Source organism: Saimiri boliviensis, chromosome 11, assembly GCF_048565385.1.
Source record: "Saimiri boliviensis isolate mSaiBol1 chromosome 11, mSaiBol1.pri, whole genome shotgun sequence".
In the NCBI taxonomy this organism is placed as follows: Eukaryota; Metazoa; Chordata; class Mammalia; order Primates; family Cebidae; genus Saimiri; species Saimiri boliviensis.
In genome coordinates this window covers 37916243-37941625 of record NC_133459.1, presented here as the reverse complement: position 1 = coordinate 37941625, position 25383 = coordinate 37916243, and the positions used below count along the sequence as shown (strand labels likewise).

The 25383-nt window shown below is 42.8% G+C and overlaps 1 protein-coding gene and 1 pseudogene across 2 annotated transcripts in view; one reads left to right on the top strand and one right to left on the bottom strand.

Moving 5' to 3' along the window:
- Positions 1-25383, bottom strand: part of LOC101042315 (microtubule actin crosslinking factor 1) — a 393287-nt gene that overhangs the window by 300513 nt on the left and 67391 nt on the right. The gene's annotated exons all lie outside the window — the stretch shown is intronic.
- Positions 23808-23905, top strand: LOC120366258 (small nucleolar RNA U13; annotated as a pseudogene).

The window sequence follows — 25383 nt, the reverse complement described above, 5'->3', positions numbered from 1 at the left end:
TTCTTTTGGTAGAAACAGGGTTTCACCATGTTGCCCAGGCTGGTCTCAAACTCTCGGCCTCAAGTGATCCTCCTTCTTTGGCCTCCTAAAGTGCTGGGATTATAGGCTTGAGCTACCATGCCCAGCCCTCAAGTGGAACTTTGAATAGACAATTGAATATATGAATCTAGAGTTCAGGGAGAGACCCAGGCTGGAATTTTTTTTTTCCCCCTGAGCTAGAGTCAAGCTCTATTGCCCAGGCTAGAGTGCAGTGGTGCTATCTCGGCTCACTGCAACCTCTGACTACTGGGTTCAAGTGATTCTCCTGCCTCAGCCTCTTGAGTAGCTGGAACTACAAGCATGTTCCACCACACCTGGCTAATTTCGTATTTTTAGTAAAGACACAGTTTCGCCATGTTAGGCAGGCAGGTCTCAAACTCCTGATCTCAGGTGGTCCACTAGCCTTGGCCTCCTAAGTGCTGAGATTACAGGCATGAGCCACTGCGCCTGGCCCAAGCTGGAATTTTAAAGCCAGGAGACTAGATGGTATCATTCAGGGGCTAAACATAGAGAAGAGATCAAGTTCAAGGAGTAAGTCCTGGAAACCTTTCAACATTAGCTAGCAAGAATAACCAAAAGGAACTAAAAAAAGAGGATTCAGTGGATTAGAAGGAGAACCAAAAGAGTCAGCTGTCCCAGAAGCCAGGTAAAGGTGTTCTAAGGAGTATTAATTAACCATGCAAGAGCTATTAATATGTCAAGTTGAGAACTGAGAACTGACCACTGAATTTAGCAATGTGGAGGTTACTGGTGACTCTAACAAGGGCAGTTTTGATGGCACGGTAGAGAAAAGGCCTGACTGGAGTGATTCAAGAGCTAATGAATGGGAGGATAAGAATCAGGGACAGGAAAAAAATAACTCTTTCAAGGAACTTTGCTGTAAATAGGAGCAGAGAAAGAGATATAGGGTCAATAGAGAATTCTTGACATGTGAAATGTACTAGTGTTTGCTGAAGGGAATAAGCATTAAAAAAGAAAACTGATAGAAAACTGATGACATAGTCCAGTGGAGACTAAGCTGGAGCTCCCTCTCTTCTGAAACACAGCACTTCATTCATTCCATTAAAAAATGCAGAGCATTGTGCCAGATACCATGGACACCAAGATGACTATGACACACGGCTTGCTGTGGAGAAGTGAAGGTGCTCCTGGGCTGTGATGGTCAAAGAGGATGGATTTGCTTGGAAGGGAAACTAAAATCTATTAAGCAGCTACTATAAAGTACCTTCACATCTGTTATTTAATTTGATCCCTAGAATTTCCATGGTAAGTATATACCATTGCCCCATTTTATAAATTAAGCACTTGAGGCTGCAGAAATTCAAGTTATTTTGCCAAGGTCATCCAAGAAAGAGAATCAGCTGATACTCGAACTCTTTCTTTCTTTTCTTTTCTTCTCTCTCTCTCTTTCTTTCTTTTTTCTGTAGAGACAGGATCTTACTATATGTTATAGCCCAGGTTGGTCTCAAACTCACGTAATCAAGTGATCCTCCTGCCTTGGCCTTCCAAAGTGTTGGGATTACAGGCATGAACCACTGTACTGGGCCATATCTGAACTTTCATATACCTGATTTCAAATCGATATTTTATCCCTTTGCTAAAAAATTCTGTCAAAATAAGTATACTAACTTCAGGTTAAGTAACTTGAGGTGTTTATACTTCCTCTTTACAAGACTTATTTATATAATAGTTCCACCTGGCTTTAAGAAAAGAATCTCAGTAGGGTGTAGTGTCTCATGCCTGTAATCCCACCACTTTGGGAGGCCAAGACAGGTGAATCACAAGGTCAGGAGTTCGAGACCAGACTGGCCAACACGGTGAAAACCCCGTCTCTACTAAAAATACAAACAATTCGCTGAGTGTAGTGGTGGGCACCTGTAATCCCAGCTACTCGAGAGGCTGAGGCAGGAGAATCACTTGAACCTGGGAGGCAGAAGTTGCAATAAGGGGAGATCACACCATTGCACCACTCCAGCCCAAGCAAGACTGAGACTTCGTGTCAAAAAAAAAAAAAAAAAAAAAGGAAATAAAGAAAAAGAAAAGAATCTCAACAACAGAATATATTAACCATTAATGCTGGGGCTTTTTGGTTTGTTTTTTTTTTTTGAGACAGAGTCCCACTCTGTTGCCTAGGCTACAGAGTAACAGTGGTGCAATCTCGGCTCATTGCAACCTCCACCTCCCAGTTCGAGCAATTCTCCTGCCTCAGCCTCCCCAGTAGCTGTGACTACAGGCATGTGCCACTATGCCCCACTAATTTTTGTATTTTTAGTAGAGTTGGAGTTTCACCATGTTGGCCAGGCTGATCTCGAACTCCTGACCTCAGGTGATCCACCTACCTTGGCCTCCCAAAGTACTGGGATTACAGGTGTGAGTGACCATGCCCAGCCTGCTAGTGCTGTTTCTATCACCATTTCTTGAGACAGGGTCTTACTCAGTAGTCCAAGCTGGAATGCAGTGGCACAATCATAGCTTGCTGTAGCCTTCAACTGCCAGGCTCAAGTGATCTTCTCACCTCAGCCTCCTGAGTAGCTGGGACTACAGACACATGCCACCACACCTGGCTAATTTTTGTGGGGTTTTTTTGCAGAGATGGGGTTTTGCCATGTTTCCCAGGCTGGTCTCAAACTCCTGGGCTCAAGTGATCTACCTGCCTCGGCCTACCAAAGTTCAGGGTTTATAGATGCTAGCCACTGCACCTGGCCTCTGTCACCATTTCTCAACTATCTTTTTCAAAACAGGGTCTCCCTCTGTCACCCAGGCCAGAATGCAATGGTGTGATCATAGCTCACTACATCCTTGAGCTCCTAGGCTCAAGCAATCCTACCAGTTCAGCCTCCTGAGGAGCTGGGACCATAAACATGCACCACCATGCTAGCTATAATTTTTAAATTTTTTTTTTTTTAATGGGGTCTCACTATGTAGCCCAGACTGGTCTCAAACTCCTGGCTGTAAGAGCGATCTTCCCGCCTCTGCCTCCCAAAGTGCTGGGATTACAGGCATGAGCTACCACAACCATCTTTTCACAATCTTACGAATACCTTGACTACATTTTCATTTCCCAAAGTCAAAACCATTTCTCTGCCCTATTTGTTACCTGAAGTCATTAGAAACTGTTATAAGAACTTCTGGCATCATTAATTAGAAAATCATATACCATGTTTGTGCCATTCAAAAACGCCTAACAAATTTGGGGGGAAAAATGCAAAGCACTCAAATACCAAGATATCCTCTGAATCCACCTTTATTATTAGAGAAGACAATGAAAGATAACCAAAGTAATTTATTCTCACAGAATCATCAAAACATGGCATGTTATACCTTGATATGACAGGAAAAAGTTTGCCTATTTGCAGCAGGTGTGTGTGTGTCTGTGTGTGTGTGTGTGTGTGTGTGTAAAGGAAGGAACACAGAAGTAAAGGTGAACGGCTTTCATGAAAATAAAACAATTTTTCCACTTAGTGAAACTAAGATGGATCTGTGTGCTGTCATTTACAGGAAGTGGTTAGAGGCTGGCAGGAGGGAGTGACTAGTTTTCTTTTAAGAGATCATTTATTATAAAAAGAACAGACCTTTTAAAGTCACATTTAACATCCCCAAGGGCATCCCTTGCTAACAGCCAACGGGCAGGGCCCCAAACCATGAAAGAAGCCTTGTAGAAGACAGACTAAGAACTTCATTAAGATTTTAGACCTGCCTCTCTTTGGGACTACCCAAAGGAATTTGTGATGGTCTCCCCTAACTGTAACCCACAAGACATCTCCACACAAGGCAACACCCCAGAATCACTTTAATGTCTGCAAGCAAAACAAGCCTGTGCAAAGGTATGCCGGATGTTTTATTTAAATGTCATGGAGATTTACTTGGTCTCAAAATAACTGATATTCACAAGCATCATAACTTTAGCAGATTCTGACCAAAACTTTGTTATACCATAACTAGAAAACCAAAATCCAGAAAAATAATGCTTACAAAGAAAGAAGGCTTTTAAAAAATACAACAAATATACCTAAGATTATAAATTTGGTGGAGGGAATAGCATATGACTGATAGGACTGAAAACCTTGGGTTTCTAGAAATGGCAGGATGCAGGCATCAAAGCCCTGAAATTCTTGTCATCTGTCCCCTCCCATGAGTACACTAGATAGCTAACTGAAGACAGGCAGAGGATGTGAGCTGCAGATAACTTAATTAGGAGACATCCATGACTGTGCCTCTAAGGTTTGGCAATGTGGGTATTGAGACAATATTCTTTGGAATTATCTACAAAGAATATTCTACATCCACAAGTGTCATCGAATACAATAAAGCAAGGAAAATCTCCACATTTCTTGCTCAGTATATATAGATGCTATGAGTATTATAGCAGGATGGGAATTATAAGCCCAGTCAGCCTGGGTTCAAATTCAGACTACTATGGATATATCACATTTAGCATCTCTGGGCAAGTTACCTCAATTTCCTCATCTGTAAAATGATGATAATAATGGTACCTGCCTTAGAGTTGTAGTAAGGATGAATGAGTTAATGTGTTTCAGGTGCTTGATGTGCTCAATAATTACTGGTTGTAATTGTCATTATTTGGAGGAGCAGCAGACAAACCACGTCTGACCACGAAGACCTATAAGTATTGCTCAGAGTATACAAAACCTTGGCAAACTGATAATTTACCTCACCAAATTATCTAATCTATCTAATCTCAGTTTCCAATTTACCAACCCTGCCCTCATTTACCATGACAGTAATCTCCCTGGAGCATGTATAATGACTGGCACATTTTAAATGCTTAATAAATGTTTATTTGTAACTGCATGGTAAAACTTTCCATTTCTCCCTATCAACAAATTAAATCCAATACTCTCTGGCTTCACAATATTTTCCTCATTATCCTGGCATATTTTTCTTTCCCATCTCCACATATTAAAATCCTATTCCTACAGACCAGCTTAAAGCCAGTACTTCCACAGAATTATCTCCAGTCCCCCCTCCAACCCAGTGAGATGTAAACTTCTCCCACCCTTGAGTTTTTATACTTTATCTGTTTCTCTCCTGTTTAACACTCTCAGCTTTATAATACAGCTGAGCACACAGCCTGTTACTCCCTCATGAGACTGTTTTAGAAGCTAGATAGCTGCTCTCCTTTATAAAATCTTAGTCACTAAATAACTATTTGTGGAATGAGTGAATCAATAACTTAATGAATGAATGATAGAACCTGAGAACTGCTTAAGAGCAAGAAGCAAGGGTGGAGCTCACGCCTGTAATCCAGCATAGTAAGGGGCCAAGGCGGGCAGATCACCTAAGGTCAGGAGTTCGAGACCAGTCTGGCCACCCATCTCTACTACAAGTACAAACATTAGCCTGGCATGGTGGCACGTGCCTGTAGTCCCAGCTACCTGGGATGCTGAGTCAGAGAAACTGCTAGAACCTGGGAGGCAGAGGCTGCAGTAGAGCCGAGATTGTGCCACTGCACTCCAGCCTGGGTGACAGAACAAGACTCTGTCGAAGAGGGGACGGGAGCGGGGAAGGGAAGGGGGGGGAGGGAGGAGAGGGGAGGGGAGGGGAGGGGAGGGAATGGAAGAGGGGAGGGGGAAGAGGGGGGAGAGAGGAGAGGGAGGAGAAAAGGAAAGAAAAGAAAAATTCCACTTCTGGGGCCGGGCGCGGTGGCTCACGCCTGTAATCTCAGCACTTTGGGAGGCCGAGGTGGGTGGATCGCGAGGTCAAGAGATCGAGACCATCCTGGCCAACATGGTGAAACCCCGTCTCTACTAAAAATACAAAAAATTAGCTGAGCATGGTGGTGCGTGCCTGTAATCCCAGCTACTCAGGAGGCTGAGGCAGGAGAATTGCCTGAACCCAGGAGGCGGAGGTTGCGGTGAGCCGAGATCGCACCATTGCACTCCAGCCTGGGTAACAGGAGCAAAACTCCGTCTCAAAAAAAAAAAAAAAAAAAGAAAAACAAAAAAAAAGAAAAATTCCACTTCTGGAAATCCCTCCAGATATGGCTTCTCCCCAACATCTAAACTCTAGGTGGCCTTCTTATCAAGCTCAGCAATTGAAGGTCTTACTCTTAAGAAAGAAAAGGGAAAGTAAAAAGTGGGAGATGCTCTGGTACAGACTTAGAAGACTCACTCTTGGCCAGGTGCGGTGGCTTACACCTATAATCCCAGCACTTTGGGAGGCTGAGGTAGGTGGATCACCTGAGGTCAGGAGTTGGAGACCAGCCTGAACAATACGGTGAAACTCAATATCTACTGAAAATACAAAATTAGCTGGGCATGGTGGCACATGTCTATAATCTCAACTACTTGGGAAACTGAGGCATTAGAATCCCCTGAACCCAGAAGGTGGAGGTTGTGGTAAGCAAAGATCATGCCATTGTACTCCAGCCTGGGCAACAAGAGCAAAACTCTGTCTCAAAAGCAAAAACAAAACAAACAAACAAACAAAAAAGAAAACTCATTCTTAAACCCAAGTGCCTCTCTCTCTCTGACCAGGACTGTAAATATAATCTGTGAGCCAAACCTTTATTCGCATTCTGGTTTCACAATCTCTAGTTGTTTATCTTTGAACCAATTATTTAATCTCTTCAATCCATAGTTATGTGTAAAATGGGAATAATAAAATTACCTCTTCACAGTGTTACAGTAAGGATTGAGAAAATGCATGAAATATTTGGCACACAGTTAGCATTAACTATTTAAAAAGCATTAAACACTGACTCATGAATGCCAACTATTGTTATTATGATTACTATACAAGAGAATCTACCTCCTAGCAGGGCATCAAGTCACCCTCAGTGGCCAATACAAAAAGATAAATCAAAGTAAACGTGTGGTATTGAACAGCTCTAAGGACTAATTCAAATTAGGCTTCAATGCCTTGGCTTCAAAAAACGGAAAGGAGAAGAATATCTAGTTGACCTCAGCAGCCATATTACCATTTTAAGTAATATCTCTCTGGAATTTTGGCCATTTTCCCCAATAAAATAGTATCTATCTAGTAAGCTTTTTCCCAGAAACTCTGGTAGCCAACATCTTAAAGAAATGGAGAAAAAAAGATACAAAGAAAAGCAGCCCTGTCTGTGGGGACTGTTCCAGAATCTTGCCAAGGATTGTTATTTTTGTCCAGAAATATTCCTTTCTTTCCTTTTTTAAACAGAATTTTGCTCTTGTTGTCCCAACTGGAGTTTAACGGTATGATCTCGGCTCATGGCAACCTCTGCCTGCCTCCTGGGTTCAAGCAATTCTCCTGCCTCAGCCTTCTGAGCAGCTGAGATTACAGGTGTGTGCCACCACGCCCGGATAATTTTTTTTGTATTTTTGGTAGAGACAGGGGTTTCACCATGTTGGCCAGGCCAGTCTCGAACTCCTGACCTCAGGTGATATCCACTCACCTCAGTCTCCCAAAGTGCAGGGATTACAGGCGTAAGCCACCACACTTGGCCCATAAAGTTCTTAATACAAGTTCATACCTTTTGTTTCTGCTCTTATTATAAAAAAAAAAAAAAAGATAGTACTGAATGTACAAAGATGTTACAATAGACAAGGAATCTGGCTCATCTATCATTAGATTAGTGACACTTTCTCTTATTTAGAGCCTAACTCCCAGTGGCCCCTACTGGACAAATATAGATAGATACAGAAGACTGAGTTTTTAAACAACAAAGAAAACCTGTGTTGCTTTTATTCCAGTGAAATTCTCACACATAGAACTTTCATTATACAAGCTCACTCTTGTATCAAAATCTATATATACCTGTAACATAGAAGGCAACAATGCTAAGTCCAGTCAGCTCATTCCTTTCATGGGAAACATTGTCACCATAAAGTTAATTGGCTTCACAGCTGCCTCAACAGGATCACCAGTATTTATGGTTTTGTGATGAGTCCTTACAGAGAAAATAGCAGACAGAGAAGGAGCAGTCATTGGCACACAACTCCTACCCCTCAGTACCTTGCAATTTTTCCATTCCCCGAGGTGATTCACTCTCAACACAGGCCAGACAACTTGCCAGCATTCAGGGCCACTATGTGTGCCTGGTGAGTAATGCTTCCCCAGCGTGCATCCTCCCAGCTGCCTCTGATTGAACAAGTCATAAAAGGAAATCTGGGTAACTGTTTTAAGTTGTTTTTTTTTTTCTTTTTTTTTTTTTTGAGGCAGAGTCTTGCTCTGTTGCCCAGATTGGAGTGCTATGGTAAGATACCGACTCACTGCAGCCTCCACCTCTCAGGTTCAAATGATTCTTCTGCCTCAGCCTCCTGAGTAGCTGGGATTATAGGCATGCACCACCACACCCAGTTAATTTTTGTATTTTTAATAGAAATGGAGTTTTACCATGTTGGCCAGGCCAGTCTTGAATTCCTGGCTTCAAGTCATCCACCTGCCTCAGCCTCCCAAAGAGCTGGGAGCCACCATGCCTGGCCCAGTTTTAAGTTGTTTTTTTTGTTTTTTGTTTGTTTGTTTTTTGAGACAGAGTCTCGCTCTGTTGTCCAGGATGGAGTGCAGTGGCACAATCTCAGCTCACTGCAACCTCTGCCTCCTGGGTTCATGCAATTCTCCCACCTCAGCTTCCTGTGTAGCTGGGATTACAGGTACCCACCATTGCACCCAGCTAATTTTTGTATTTTTAGTGCAGACAGGGTTTCACCATGTTGGCCAGGCTGGTCTCGAACTCCCAACCTCAGGTGATCCGCCCGCCTCAGCCTCCCAAAGTGCTGGAATTACAGGCATGACGAGTTTTAAGTTTTAAGAACACAAATTCCATCCTGAACACAAGGACAGTTCCTCTTGGCTCCCTGCAGGGACTCAGAGTTGTAATGAATTCCCTCTAACGGCAGCCAGGTGGCAATGCAGAAACAGGCAAAGGCAGAAAAGCCAGTGAGTACAATAAACCTTTACTCTCTAAAATCTAGGGACCACAGCTTCTACTTTGGATAAAACAAAAAGTAATAGGAATGAAGCAGAGCCCAACCCAGTCTAGAGGTTGACCATGGTTCATTCCAACAGAGACTGCTTGTTTAGCAACACTCTGCCCAGTGGAGATGGCAAACCAGCCCCATTATCAGACCATCTGCTATCACGCAGCATCACATTGCAAGGCACAGCCCTATGACAAGTCAAATCTCAGAGGAAGAAAGCAGCCTCTTAAGTATCTGTCATCCATCTTTAGGTGCCCCAACTAATGGATAAGGAAAAACAACAGCATCTGGCCTTTTTGACTAGTGACTGGCACATTAATTGAAAATTTGACAATTGTAGTTCAACTTTCTCCTAATAGATGTTCCTGATACTTCCAACTTCTGAACCTTTCTGGGTTTCTGCAGCACAATTTACCTTGTTTCTTATTATTGGCCATTTCCTGCAGGCACAAGCGATCTGCCCACCTCAGCATCCATGTACCACCACACCACCCAGTTCGTTTTTATAATTTTTTGTAGAGACGGAGTTTTGCCATGTTGCCCAGGCTAGTCTCAAACTCCTGGGCTCAAGCGATCCACCTGCCTGGGCCTCCCAAAGTGCTGGGAATACAGGTGTAAGCCACCATATCTGGCCAAGGCCCAATTCTTAAATGTGAAGATCACCAAGAAACACCAAACATTTTAAGAGAGCTTCTAACTTGGAAAAACAAGATCAAAATAAACAGAAGGAGCTCAGAAGAAACAGAGACAATGTTGGATGCAGAGGAGGAAGGAAGAAAGGAAGGAGGGAAGGAGGGAGGAAAGGAAGGAGGGAAGGAGGGAGGGAAGGAGGGAGGGAGGGAGGAAGGAAGGAAGGAAGGAGGGAGGGAGGGAGGGAGGGAGGGAAGGAGGGAAGGAAGGAAGGAAGGAAGGAAGGAAGGAAGGAAGGAAGGAAGGAAGGAAGGAGCAAGCGAGCCTCTAATTAATATCCTCAGAGAGCCTTAAAAGGCAGTATTAGCCAGACAATTGCTTGAACCCAGGAGTTTGAGGGCAGCTTGGGCAACATAGCGAGACTCCATTTCTTAAAAAAAAAAAAAAAAAAAAATTAAATAAATTTTTTAAATCTGCCCAGGCGCGGTTGCTCACACCTGTAATCCCAGCACTTTGGGAGGCTGAGGTGGGTGGATCATGGGGTCAAGAGATTAAGACCTGGCCAACATGGTGAAACCCCATCGCTACTAAAAATACAAAAATTAGCTGGGCGTGGTGGCATGTGCCTATAGTCCCAGCTACCTGGGAGGCTGAGGCAGAAGAATTGCTTGTACCTGGGAGGCAGAGGTTGCAGTGAGCCGAGATCATGCCACTGCACTTCAGCCTGGCGCCTGGCAACAGAGTAAGACTGTCTCAAAATAAATAAGTAAAAAATAAAAAATAAATCTGCTAGAAAGTGGTTTGCAACACAGAACTCTATACTCAAACTCTTTTTTTTTTTTTTTTGAGACGGAGTTTCGCTCTTGTTACCCAGGCTGGAGTTCAATGGCACGATCTCGGCTCACCGCAACCTCCGCCTCCTGGGTTCAGGCAATTCTCCTGCCTCAGCCTCCTGACTAGCTGGGATTACAGGCAAGCGCCACCATGCCCAGCTACTTTTTTGTGTTTTTAGTAGAGACGGGGTTTCACCATGTTGACCAGGATGGTCTCGATCTCTCGACCTCGTGATCCACCCGCCTCGGCCTCCCAAAGTGCTGGGATTACAGGCTTGAGCCACCGCGCCTGGCTCAAACTCTTAATCAAATGAAAAGTAGAATTAGACATTTTCAGATAAGCAAAAGCTCAAAAACATTTACCTACCATGTATCCTTTCTCAGGAAGCTATTCTGAGACATACCACAATGAAAAAATGGAGTACATCATGAAATATGAGAACACCAGCTCCAGGAAACATGAGATCCAACAAAGACAGGTAAAACAAATTTCCTCATATGATAGTGAAGGGAAGTGCCAGGATGACAGCTTTACTAAAGGCTTTGAGAGCAACCCATCCAGAGTAAGTAAGAGAAAGCTCCTGGGGGATGTCTCCAAACAGACTACTGAACTAAAAGATTATTTGATTTGTTTCAACATACTGAAAAAGAAGTCTTAGAGTCCCATGGAAATGTCTGGAGGTATATGTACACAGATCAGTAAACAAGTGATAAAATAAGGCAATTACTAATTCTAGAAAAAATAAAATGTTGGTCCAGAAAGGAAATGTAATCATAGTATACTACTTAACTCACCTTTAAACAATATTTATATAATCACTATAATCTGAACACTGAATACCATGTAACTGAATATCATGTAATGGCAGTAATGTATGACTTTGGGAAGAAGGAGGAAGAGAAAGTGTGTATGTTAAGGGGGTAGGAATAAAAAAACTAAACCCTAATTTTCTGTAGTAGAATATCAACAGATAATGTTCAAAACAAACAAAATCAAGAATCACTAGTAAAAGAGAAAAAAATATATTCTGGCTGTTTCTGTGTACAGGAAAAAAAAAAAAAAAGAAAGAAACAGAAATATGGGCCAGGTATGGAGGCTCACACCTGCAATCCCAGCACTTTGGGAGGCCAAGGTAGGAGCATCATTTGAGGTCAGGAGTTTGAGACTAGCTTGGACAACAAAGCAAAAGACCTCATTTCTACAAAAAGTAAAAAAAAAAGCCAGGTGCAGTGGTGCACGCCTAGAGTCTCGGCTACTCAGGAAGCTGAGGTGGGAAGATTCTTTGAGCCCACAAGTTCAAGAGTGCCATGAGCCATGATCACACCACTTCACTCCAGTCTAGGTGGCAGAGTGAGACCCTGTCTCTAAAAAAAAGAATACAGTGGAAAATACAGGAGATTATTTTTGTCATATGCCTTATAGCAATATTTTAACCTTTTAAAGTAAGAACATGTATAATTTTGATTTAATGTTATAGAAAGTTGGGCTGGATTATGAAAGACCTTAAATGACAAGATGAGTTTGGATATTTTTGATTTTTTTTTTTTTTTGAGACACAGTTTCACTCTTGTTACCCAGGCTGGAGTGCAATGGCACGATCTCGGCTCACCACAACCTCCGCCTCCTGGGTTCAGGCAATTCTCCTGCCTCAGCCTCCTGAGTAGCTGGGATTACAGGCATGAGCCATCATGCCCAGCTAATTTTTTGTATTTTTAGTAGAGACGGGGTTTCACCAAGTTGACCAGGATGGTCTTGATCTCTTGACCTTGTGATCCACCCGCCTCAGCCTCCCAAAGTGCTGGGATTACAGGCGTGAGCCACGGTGCCCGGCTGGGTTTGGATTTTATCCTATAGGTGAGCCCCTAAAAAAGTCATTTCTCCTCCCACCAAAACACACATACGAAGAGATGTTTAGAATCCCAACCCCACATGGACTCCCTTGACATTCTGGTTAATTGGGTTTCAGATATTTCTCCCTTATCCATTGCTCTCTACCTCATGATTAAAGGGCTTTAGCTCATAAGCAAAGGGAGAGAGGACTTGTATATATTATGTGGCAGGTACAAGAAGATGTTAAGGTCAACACTGCTTCCTGGGTTCAGACTCATCTGACAATGAGTCAGGTGGTGACTTCTGAAACAGCATCACCACAGATTACTCCCAGGGAGCTCCCAAATCAAATACACCCTAGGGAACTTTCCTCCCTTCAGCACTTCGGGTTAAAAATCTCTTCTAATGATTTGTTATTTCATGAAGAGATTCAGGGAGATGGCTGCTAGCAGGGAGGAGGAATATTGCTAACTAACCCCCAGGGAAGTCCAGCACCCTTCTCTAAGAAATTAGTTATCTGACTCATTTTCTTCTTATCCTACTCCAAAGATCTGTTTACATCCTACAGTGTACCTAGTAGTATTGCCTAAAAACAAAACTCATGATCAGCCAGAAGAATCTAACAATTAAAGGCTGTGTCAAAAAATAAATAAAGTTTTCCTTCCTCTCTTTCAAATTATAGGGTTTTTTTTTTTTTTAACTTTTCCTTCTTGCTTCTGATATATCTTGGGATTTTTTTTTTTTTTTTTTAAAGAAACTAAGCCTCTATGTGGCCCAGGCTGGAGTACAGTAGCTATACAGGCACAATCATGGCAATCATGGCACTATTCTACAGCCTTGAACTCCTGAGCTCAAGTGATCTTCCTGCCTTAGCCTTCCGAGTACCTAGAACTACAGGTGTGAGCTAATATGCCCAGCTCTTTTGAGACAGATATATATTGTTTTGTTTTGTTTTGAGAAGGAGTCTCGCTCTGTTGCCAGGCTGGAGTGCAGTGGCACAATCTCGGCTCACTACAGCCTCCCCCTCCCAGGTTCAAACAATTCTTCTGCCTCAGCCTCCCGAAGAGCTGGGACTACAGGCGTGCACCACCAAGTCTGGCTAATTTTTTATTTTTAGTAGAGATGGGGTTTCATTATGTTGGCCAGGATGGTTTCAATCTCTTGACCTCGTGATCTGTCCGCCTCGACCTCCCAAGGTGCTGGGATTATAGGTGCGAGCCACAGTGCCTGGCCAATTTTTGTATTTTTAGTAAAGACAGGGTTTCGCCATGTTGGCCAGGCTGGTTTCAAACTCCTGACCTCAGATGATCCACCCGCCTCAACCTCTCAAAGTGCTGGGATTACAGGTATGAGCCACCACTCCCAGTCCTGATAATATCTTAAAGAGAGGTATCTACTTTTTTGGTGGTGTCCTAAGCAGCCTAAAATTTCCTTTTTCCAAGCCATCTTCAGATGAACGAGTTATAAGCACACAGGCAGCAACTGATATTGCTAAGCCATCTCTCCTAAGACCTTCCTTGAGAGGCCTAAAACCTGAGGCAGAATACTGTCAATGCTAGCCTCTCTTTTATCTTTGTATAAATGGCTAATTTAGCCTCCAACCTCATAGTCACACCCCTCTGGTAGGTACATACTTATGACCAGGAGCATTCTTTCACGACGTTTGGTTTTTTTTTTTTTTTTTTTTTTTTTTTTTTTGAGATGGAGTCTCGCTTTGTAGCCCAAGCTGGAGTGCAGTGGCACCATCTCCGCTCAATGCAATCTCCACCTCCTGGTCCCAGTTTAAGCAGTTCTCCTACCTCAGCCTCCCAAGTAACTGGGATTACAGGCATGAGCCACCATGCCCAGCTAATTTTTGTATTTTTTAGTAGAGACGGGGTTTCACCATGTTGGCCAGTCTGGTCTTGAACTCTGGACCTTGTGATCCACCCGCCTCGGCCTCCCAAAGTGCTGGGATTACAGGCTTGAGCCACCGTGCCCAGCCCACAGTCTTAAGATAAATGGGAGCCTGAATAACCTAACCAACTTTAGTACTTCGCAATATGAAAAGATGCCAAGACTTATCCTGACTTTAACTCTCCAGCCCGCTACCACACCTTATCAGCTTCAACCATACAGCGTACTTCTGGCAATAAGGTAAAAAATTCTGCGGGGCGCGGTGGCTCAAGCCTATAATCCCAGCACTTTGGGAGGCTGAGGCGGGTGGATCAAGAGGTCACGAGGTCAAGAGATCGAGACCATCCTGGTCAACATGGTGAAACCCCGTCTCTACTAAAAATACAAAAAATTAGCTGGGCATGGTGGCACGTGCCTGTAATCCCAGCTACTCAGGAGGCTGAGGCAGGAGAATTGCCTGAACCCAGGAGGCGGAGGTTGCGGTGAGCCGAGATCGCGCCATCGCACTCCAGCCTGGGTAACGAGCGAAACTCCGTCTCAAAAAAAAAAAAAAAATTCTGAGATCTGACCTTCTGATGTCAAGGCAACTTAAGCTCCTCTCTATAACATGTCAAGGGAAATGTCATTTCTCCAAAACAGCCACCATGACCATGTGAGGTTCATTTCCAAGACACAAACCCTGATAGCTATAGAACTGAGGCAGAGTGCAGGAACCCACACACACCACCTTGCATGTGAAAAAAGTCCATGAGTAGCACAGGATGTTGTAAGCCATCTCACCCAGATACAAACACAGTATAGCCAAGACATGCACAAACTCAACCATATGCTCTGAGGGCACATGAACAGCAGTGCCCACACCAGGGCTCATAAAACAGGAACTAAAAGACAGGTGACGTTTCCTATGATTTATGCTGGTCAATCATTCTGACTGCCCAGGCAACCACACCATTTAACATCTTCCAGCAACTCAATCAAGGTTCCTGTCTCCACCTGCTCCTTTAACATCATCCTGTCATTATATGTTCTTTGAAATTCCTTTGATGAAAAATGAGTCACTTCTTCCTGCCAACACAGGCCTCAGCCTCTTCCAGGCATGTCATTCTTTGGTAATCCTGTGGGGGCAGGGTGCCACCCAGTGGTTTCTGCAGCTACTCTCGCCACACCTCCCAAGAAAGGCCTCAGAGCAAGATCAAACGTAGCCTGGAGGAAAAATGAAGAAATGATGAAAGAAGGGAGGTTCTGGGTGGAGCTGGGAATCAGAACATAAACTGGCTACTCCAGTGGGGGACACAGTTGAAAGGATGAAGAATTAAGGTAGGGCATAGTCACACTTAAAACTTAGAAATGCTTCAACCTCAGAGTGCTCACCTTAAAAATTTGGTTCCTGATACAAAGTGCCATCATGTATTCTCCTGCAAAAAATGACTGCAATCCTGTTTCTCACTCTGAAGCTTTGGGGCAACAGTAACTTGCCTGGTCAAGACAGTGACAGTCCTGAAACAAAGTCTTCAAGACAACTTCAAGATTCTCACTGGCAGCAATAAGGGGCCCAATAGAAACAGACAAAATACTGTTCATATCTATAAATCAGCCTAATATTTTTAATAATAGCTTCACTGAGATTTGGTTAACATACTGTACAACTCGGCCTTTTCAGGTATACAATTCAGTGAATATTTAAGTTATCAGTATATATCCAGAGTTGTTCAACCATCACCATTATCTAACTTTAGAACATTTCATCACTCACAAAAGAAAGCCTGTATCAATTAGCAGTCACTTCCCATTCTCCCCTCCTTAACACCTAGCAACCACTAATCTATTTAAGGTCTATATGGATTTGCCTATTCTGTATGGACGGAATCTTACAAGCCTTTTGTGTCTGGCTTCTTTCACTTATATATGTTCTTACATATGTTCTTCTTTCATTTAGTCTAATGTTCTCAAGGTTGATCCATGTTAGCATTGATCAATACTTCATTCCTTTTCACCAATAAATAATATTCTATTATATAAATATGCCACACTGTGTTTATCCATTCATCAGTTGATAGATATTGCAGTTGTTTCTACTTTGGGGCTATTGTGAATAATGCCGCTATGAGCATTTATATACAAGTTTTCTATGAATATATGTTTTCAATTCTTTTGGATATATACTTGGGAGTGGAATTGCTGGGTCATGTGGCAACTCTATGTTTAAAGTTGTTGTTTTTTTTTGTTTTTTTTTTTTTTTGAGACGGAGTTTAGCTCTTGTTACCCAGGCTGGAGTGCAATGGCGCGATCTCGGCTCACCGCAACCTCCGCCTCCTGGGTTCAGGCAATTCTCCTGCCTCAGCCTCCTGAGTAGCTGGGATTACAGGCACACGCCACCATGCCCAGCTAATTTTTTGTATTTTTAGTAGAGACGGGGTTTCACCATGTTGACCAGGATGGTCTCGATCTCTCGACCTCATGATCCACCCGCCTCAGCCTCCCAAAGTGCTGGGATTACAGGCTTGAGCCACCGCGCCTGGCCGATGTTTAAAGTTTTGAAGAGCCACCAAACTGTTTTCTAAAGCAGGTGCACCATTTTATATTCCCATCGGCAATGTCAGAGGGTTTCAATTTCTCCATATCCTCGCTGTCTTTTTATTAAAGCCATTCTAGTGGATATGAAGTGGCATCTCACTGTGATCTTGATTAGTATTTCCCTAATAACTAATGATGTCAAGCATCTAAGTATCTTTTCGTGTGCTTATTAGCCATTTGTATATCTTCTTTGAAGAAATGGCTATACAAATCTTTTGCCCATTTTTTGATTGGATTTCTTTTTACTGTTGAGTTCTAAGAGTTCTTTATATATTTCGAATATAAGTCCATTATTAGATACATGATTTGCAAATATTTTCTCCCATTCTGTGAGGTGTCTTCATTTTCTATGTAGTGTCCTTTGAAGAACAAAGGTTTTACATTTTGATCAAGTACAATTTCTCTTCGTATGTTTGTGTGTGTGTGTATACTTCCAGTGTCATCTACAGGAACCCACTACCTAATCAAAGGTCACAAAGATTTACTCCTAAGTTTTCTTCTAATAGTTTTGTAATTTTGGCTCTTACATGTAGGTCTATGATCCACTTTGAGTTAACTTTTACATATTCTGTGAGGTAGGGGTTTAAATTTATTCTTTTGCATATGGATATCCAATTGTCCCAATATAATTTGTTGAAAGACAATTCTTTCTATATTGAATTTTCTTGGCACCTTTATCACAAATAATAAATGTAAGGGTTTATTTTTGGACTCTCAATTCTATTCCATATATATTCCATACACATATAGGTATGTATATCCCTATGCCAGTACCATACTGTCTTAATTACTGTAGCTTTGTAGTAAGTTTTCAAATTTGGAAGGATGAGTCCTCCCATTTTGTTCTTTTTCAAGACTGTTTTGACTATTCTGGGTCCTTTGCATTTTCAGATGAATTTCAGGAGCAGCCTGCCAATTTCTAGAAGAAGAAGAAGAAAAAAAAAAAAACCATGCTGGGATTCTGATAAGGTTTACATTGAATCTGTAAATCAGTTTGGGGAGTGTTGCCATCTTAACAATATTAAGTCTTCCAATGCATGAACATATAAAATAAAAGGCAATCTGAGCCACTGTTCACTAATACTGGGAAACTAAAACACTCAAATTTCCGTATGCTCTATCAAATATTTAGCACACTGGAGAGCCCTGATTTACAGGATCCCCCCCAAAAGAAGTAAAATGCTAAAAAGATACTGATTATCAGCCAGGCGTGGTGGCTCACACCTGTAATCCCAACACTTTGGGAGGCTAAGGCAGGTGGACCACATGAGGCCAGGAGTTTGAGACCAGCCTGGACAACATGGTGAAATCTCATCTCTACTAAAAATACAAAAAAATTAGCCGGGCATGGTGGCACATGCCTGCAGTCCCAGCTACTCGGGAGGCTGTGGCGCAAGAATTGCTTGAACCCAGGAGGCGAAGTCTGCAGTGAAAAGAGATGGTGCTACTGTGGTTGAGCTTGGGCAACAGAGCGAGATCCTCTCTCAAAAAATAAGAAAGTGACCGGGCGCGGTGGCTCAAGCCTGTAATCCCAGCACTTTGGGAGGCCGAGGCGGGTGGATCACGAGGTCGAGAGATCGAGACCATCCTGGTCAACGTGGTGAAACCCCGTCTCTACTAAAAATACAAAAAATTAGCTGGGCATGGTGGCACGTGCCTGTAATCTCAGCTACTCAGGAGGCTGAGGCAGGAGAATTGCCTGAGCCCAGGAGGCGGACGGTGAGCCGAGATCGCGCCATTGCACTCCAGCCTGGGTAACAAGAGCGAAACTCCGTCTCAAAAAAAAAAAAAAAGAAAGTAATAGAGTATCTTTTGTACTGTGGAACAACAATTTTCAACAAGTTTCCAAAACAGGTGAACACCGTAAGACCTAAGAAACAGAGACTTAGCCAACCATAGCTAGGGCTGAGAGGAACAGCAAAGACCCTGAGATCTGTCAGGCCCCACGGGCCTTGGCTCATTCTACCTTAGTAAAGGGAAGAAGGATAGAATAACCATAATCCATTTCTCTATCACAAATGCCTCAAATATGTAAAAATGTATCAAAAGAAGAAATAATATCTTCCTTTTTGTGTGTGTGAGGCAGAGTCTTGCTCTGTCACCCAGGTTGGAGTATAGTGGAGCAATCTCGGCTTACTGCAATCTGTGCCTCCTAGGTTCAAGCAATTCTTCTGTCTCAGCCTCCCAAGTATCTGGGATTATAGGCATGAGCCACTACACCCCGCTAATTTTTGTATTTTTATAGAGATGGGGTTTCACCATGTTGGCCAGGCTGACCCTTGAACTTCTGACCCCAAGTGATCAGCAGTCTCAGCCTCTCAAGGTGCTGGGATTATAGGCATGAGCCACCATGCCTGGCCTGTATCTTCTTATATAAATCAGCCACAACTCATCCCTAAGAAAAATAAATCTTTGTATTAGTACCAGAGTAGGTTACCAGAAATTTTATAAAAAAATAGGTATATATGTTGCAATCTAGTTGCAAGGGGAAAAGTCATCCTAATATATCTTAATCCTGAATTTATGTAACAAATACCTTTTACTTAAAAGAAGTGTTTATTTACAGCAGCTTTGAGGAGGGGGATGGAAATTATAGGGGTCTAAAAGCCCTCCAAGCTCCTTATTAGACTGTAATAAAAGCAAAGGATAGCATAACTTTATTTTTTATTTTTTATTTATTTTTTTCTTTTTTTATTTTTTTGAGACGGAGTTTCCCTCTTGTTACCCAGGCTGGAGTGCAATGGCGCGATCTCGGCTCACCGCAACCTCCGCCTCCTGGGTTCAGGCAATTCTCCTGCCTCAGCCTCCTGAGTAGCTGGGATTACAGGCACGCACCACCATGCCCAGCTAATGTTTTGTATTTTTAGTAGAGACGGGGTTTCACCATGTTGGCCAGGATGGTGTCGATCTCTTGACCTCATGATCCACCAGCCTTGGCCTCCCAAAGTGCTGGGATTACAGGCGTGAGCCACCGCGCCCGGCCTTATTTTTTATTTTTGAGACAGAGTCTTGCTCTGTTGCCCAGGCTAGAGTGCAGCAGTGCAATCTCGGTTCACTGTAACCTCCACCTCCCAGGTTCAAGTGATTCTCCTGCCTCAGCCTCCCAAGTAGCTGGGATTACAGGCACAAGCTACCACGCCTGGCTAGTTTTTGTATTTTTAGTAGAGATGGGGTTTCACCATGTTGGCCAGGCTGGTCTCAACCTCAAGTGATCCACCCGCCTCAGCCTCCCAAAGTACTGGGATTACAGGCATGAGCCACCCCACCCAGCAACATAACTTTAAACTACAATGTATAAACTATACAATTAGCATTAGGAAAAATAGGCTAAGAGCTAACCAAGACAGTCTAAACCCTACCATCAATTCTAACCTCTTTGATCACACAGCAAAGCTCCTATTCTCAAACATAATTGAATGCCTACTGTGTGTGTGTGTCAGGCAATGCTCTTTACATACGTAACTAATTCTCTCTAATTCCTATTCTTTCAAGTAGAAATTATCACCTCCATTTTACAGAAGAGGAAACTAAGACTTGCGGAGATTAAGTAATTTGTCCAAGATCACACAGCTAATAAGTAGCAGAGCTGGAATTCAAACACAGGCCTCTTCAATTGTCTATCTGGTACTTTTTCCACCAGTTCAATAGCATTCCAGTATCCCGACTCTCCCATCTATGTTTCATCCCAAAGACTTCCAGCAACAGAAGATGCAGAACAGTAGTCGAGTCCCACCCCAACTCTGTTCTGAGTGGAGCTGATTTTCTTAGAGCAACATGGGGTCGAGAGAAAGAAAGGAAAGGGTAGAATAAGAGCAAAGACAAAGATGGGCATCAGAAAAGAAGCATGTGTGGGAGTTCACCTTGCAGCTAAAAATGAAATTGAATAAGGGCAGGCAGCCCTGGCTAACTAAGGTGACTTCAGTCAAAACTGCAAGCAAACCTTTTTACTGATGACATCCATTTCTCCCCTGTAAACAGAAGTTAAAATATCACTTAATCACTGTTTAATCATTCTCCATAAGTTCACTGCAGTTTAACTCTTTATGTTCTGAGAGCCTTTAGCATGCTCCTAGACAATCCAGGAAAGCAACTAAAGAGACCATCAAGAGGTGGCTAAAGTTGACAGTAAAGCAGAAGGAAACTTTCAATATGCACTAAGTCTCCAAAACCACTTTACCAGTTAGAAATTTTACATTATGATCACATGCCACCTGTTCCCTTGGCTTTCCAATCTGACACTTGATTCATGCCATGGCCATGCCTCATTGAAAGAATTCCAGGAGTGAGGCACCAGACCACAATTTAACTCCTGAGGGTCAGGACTTCAGGATTGCTGGAATGTGCCCAGTAAAGACGTGGGGGCGGTGGTGGTGGGGGGGGGGGGGTGGTGTCTGGGCAGCTGAAAGCCTCCGCAGGGGAATTCAGTAAGAACAACTGCTGAACCCTAGGTTACGGATTTAAAAATAAACCTCAGTTACCCTCGTGCCTTAAGAATCATTTGGGAAAGAATGTTGCTGAATTCAGCAACTATGTGCCCCACTAGGGTGAACTAGAGAGAGGAAAAAAGAGAAAAATGCTCTTATTACCCCTTTCAAGGAGTATGATAGGACAAAAGGACAAAGGAAATCCCAAATTTGCATTCCCAAGAGGAAAAGACTTACAAACTACCTGTATTTCTATATTTCTTATATTTTAAGGTTTCAGGAAAGGTGTTAGTGCAAATGCACCATCTGTGAGGTACTAAGATTATATTCAGCACATAAAAGAATGCAAACCACCATGGCACATGTATACCTATGTAACAAACCTGCACATTCTGCATAGGTATCCCAGAACTTAAAGTAAAATTTAAAAAAAAAAAAAAAAAGAATATTGAAAAGGAAAATTACAATGTAACTGTAAGGGAGCACACTGGCTGACCTTTATGAACTCTGAGTCTTCAAATATAAACTCCTCTCCTGGAATTTGTAAGGAGAAGACAGTGGGAAATAAAGATTTCCCTGACAGCCTAGATTCTGTGGAAATTCCCTTCTCGGTGATCCCAATTCTCAACTTGACTGAAATAACTACCACTCCATTCTTGGACATTGCATTTTACTTATTCAATGGGGAACTTTATTGCCATGGCATTGAAGCTTTCCTAGCTGTAGGATTTCAGCATTAAGCTCACCCAAATGATTCTTAAAACTTTCTGAGACAGGCCTAAGGGCACTTTAGAAAGCAATGGCCTTCCCATTCACTACAGCTTCTGATATAGATGGAAAAGGAAATAGCACATGGAGCAAAACTGAGATGATTCCCAGTTACCTCTTGGAGCTGACCCTCTAAAAGATGGTTATATCATCAATGCCAATTATAAACTAGGCATGGGGATTATAGTCCTACATTCCTCTATAAACACAAATATGCCTGCCCTACCATCATCCCTCTTTCCATTAGCAATACCATTTTATGAATAATATGTGGAGTGGCTCCTGGAACCCTCTCTGATGTTTCCTTTTTGCATAATGATGACAGCCAGGAAGTGATAATGCAATTATTTGTACACTAGGCATCAATCTGGAAAACTCCTTCTATAGAAACACTAGTTGGTTGCCAGCAAAGTCTGTTAGGTGATCCAACAGCCTGAAGCTTCACAAGTACAATCATGGCTGCTGAAGTTTTATTTTCTTGGGGGACTTTAACTGTTGATTTTTTTGTTGTAATTTGTGTTACTGTTTGTTTTTTTTATTTTTTTCTGGGGCAAAGAAGAAACATGTATGATTGGAATTAACCTATTTTTCTTCTTTAGGATTGAGAAAGCAAGGACTACAGTTTTGACCTTTGTTAACAAGGTGATGTTTTACACAAACAAAAGCCAATGTAGCTGGCCAACACCTGAGGGACAGTCTGGGGCAGGATTACAGAGACCAGAACAACTGCATGCCTCTCCCAGCCATAAACTCCTACCTGCCTATGTCTAAAAACACAGCATAAACTTCTCCTGGTCTCATAAATCATTTGATTCATATACAGCAAGGGCTAGCCTTTACAAATATTTTTATTCTTTTCTTTTCTTTGTGTGTGTTTTGTTTTGTTTTGAGAAACAGGGTCTTGCTTTGTCTCGCAGGCTGGAGTGCAGTGGTGCAATCATGGCTCATTGCAGCCTCAAACTCTTGGGCTCCAGCAAGCCCCCAGCTCAGCCTCTCAAGTAGCTGGGACTACAGGCATGAGCCACCATACCCAGCTAAATTTTAAAATTTTTTGGTAGAGATGGGGGTCCTGCTATGTTGCTCTGGATGATCTCAAACTCCTGATGGTCTCAAGCAAACCCCCTGCTTTGGCATCTCAAAGTACTAAGATTATAGACACGAGCCACTGTGTCAGGCCCATTTTCCTCATCATTTCCCCCTCCCCCCCCCCCCATATTCCCATTGCTGAAAGGAAAATTTTGTTTTATTTATTTATTTATTTATTTTGAGACTGAATCTCACACTGTCGCCCAAGCAGTAGTGCAGTGGCCTGATCTGGGCTCACTGTAATCTCTGCCTCCTGGGTTCAAGCAATTCTCCTGCCTCAGCCTCCTGAGTATGGGATTACAGGTGTGTGCCACAACGCCCAGCTAATTTTTTTGTATTTTTAGTAGAGATGGGGTTTCACCATGTTGGCCTGGATGGTCTTGATCGCCTGATCTCATGATCCACCTGCCTCAGCCTCCAAAAGTGCTGGGATTACAGGTATGAGCCACTGTGCCTGGCCGCTGAAAGTAAATTTTTTTAAAAATTAAAAAATGGGCTGGGCGCGGTGGCTCAAGCCTGTAATCCCAGCACTTTGGGAGGCCGAGGCGGCTGGATCAAGAGGTCGACAGATCAAGACCATCCTGGTCAACATGGTGAAACCCCGTCTCTACTAAAAATACAAAAAATTAGCTGGGCATGGTGGCACATGCCTATAATCCCAGCTACTCAGGAGGCTGAGGCAGGAGAATTGCTTGAACCCAGGAGGCGGAGGTTGCGGTGAGCCGAGATCGCGCCATTGCACTCCAGCCTGGGTAACAAGGGTGAAACTCCGTCTCAAAAAAAAAAAAAAAATTAAAAAATGACGATCCTCTTGTAATTCATAAGCATGAAGATTGGGTTTTCATGCTCATGTTCGAGATATGCCTCCTTCAAACCTTATAATAGCACATTATCTTTCTGACATGAAAAAAAAATGGAAAATTACCTAGCTTAATGCTTATCAATAGTTCCTAAAAAGAAGAACATATAGAAGAAAAAGAGGAGGCCGGGTGTGGTGGCTCACGCCTGTAATCCCAATACTTTGGGACTCCGATGTGGGCGGATCACCTGAGGTCAGGAGTTTGAGATCAGCCTGGCAAACACAGCAAAACCCCATCTCTTCTAAAAATACAAAAATTAGCCGGGTGTGGTGGCACACATCTGTAATCCCAGCTACTCAGGAGGCTGAGGCGGGAGAATCACTTGAAACCGAGAGATGGAGGTTGCAGTGAGGCCAGATCACACTACTACATTCCAGCAAGAAAAAGAAGAAAGAGAGGAAAGGGTGTGTAAAGAGCTACATTTTGTTCCCAATTGTTCTTTTCACCAAGTAAAAATATACGGCCCCTGAGACCCTAAGAAACCCTACCTTGCCCTATTCAAGAACCAAACTAGCATTCACTGCCTTGTATTTTGGGATTTTCCTAAAGTTCCAGTGAACAACTCTATCTTCTCCAGTTCTGTGACCAAATCAGGACAAAAGAAACCACAGCCTTACTGAGATATCTCTCCAAATTCATATAATACGTTATTTTCCCAAGTTGAACCAGGGGACTGTGAGCCCCTTGAAGATAGGCATCATGTTTGTGTTCCCAATACCTAGTTCTTGCAAGAAGTGGAATTCAACAAATGTTTGTTAAAACTACCCTTCTGCGTTCCAGCTAATTCCCTACAGAAACCCTCACCACCCTAGAACTTTGGTCACAAATCTCCTTTTCTCAAACCTCTAGTCTGACGACAGTAATTCCCAGTCCTTAGGTCCCAACATAGCTCTAAGGTTTCTAGACTATTCAAGAGATGTTACATAATTCTCAAATATATCTTTGAAACCAAACTAATTTTAACCCTCTTGAAGTTTATACTACTTAGCATTTTTGTTAAAGGAAGGAACTGTAAAAAAATTAAACAAAGGGAAAAAACTCACAATTCAAGGATCTTACTGGTCGGGCGTGGTGGCTCAAGCCTGTAATCCCAGCACTTTGGGAGGCCGAGGCGGGTGGATCACGAGGTCGAGAGATCGAGACCATCCTGGTCAACATGGTAAAACCCCGTCTCTACTAAAAATACAAAAAATTAGCTGGGCATGGTGGCGCGTGCCTGTAGTCCCAGCTACTCAGGAGGCTGAGGCAGGAGAATTGCTTGAACCCAGGAGGTGGAGGTGGAGGTGAGCCGAGATTGCGCCATTGCACTCCAGCCTGGGTAACAAGAGCAACACTCTGTCTCCAAAAAAAAAAAAAAAAAAAAAAAAAGGATCTTACTAAAGAAAGATTACTCCTAGCCAAGGCTTCAACAGCAAGCAGTATGATTTGGAGAAAAGGCATTCCACTGCACATCAGAAACCTGGGTCATGGTTTAAGTTTATCAATAGCTATATGACTTGGGGCAAGTATCCTTTGACTTCT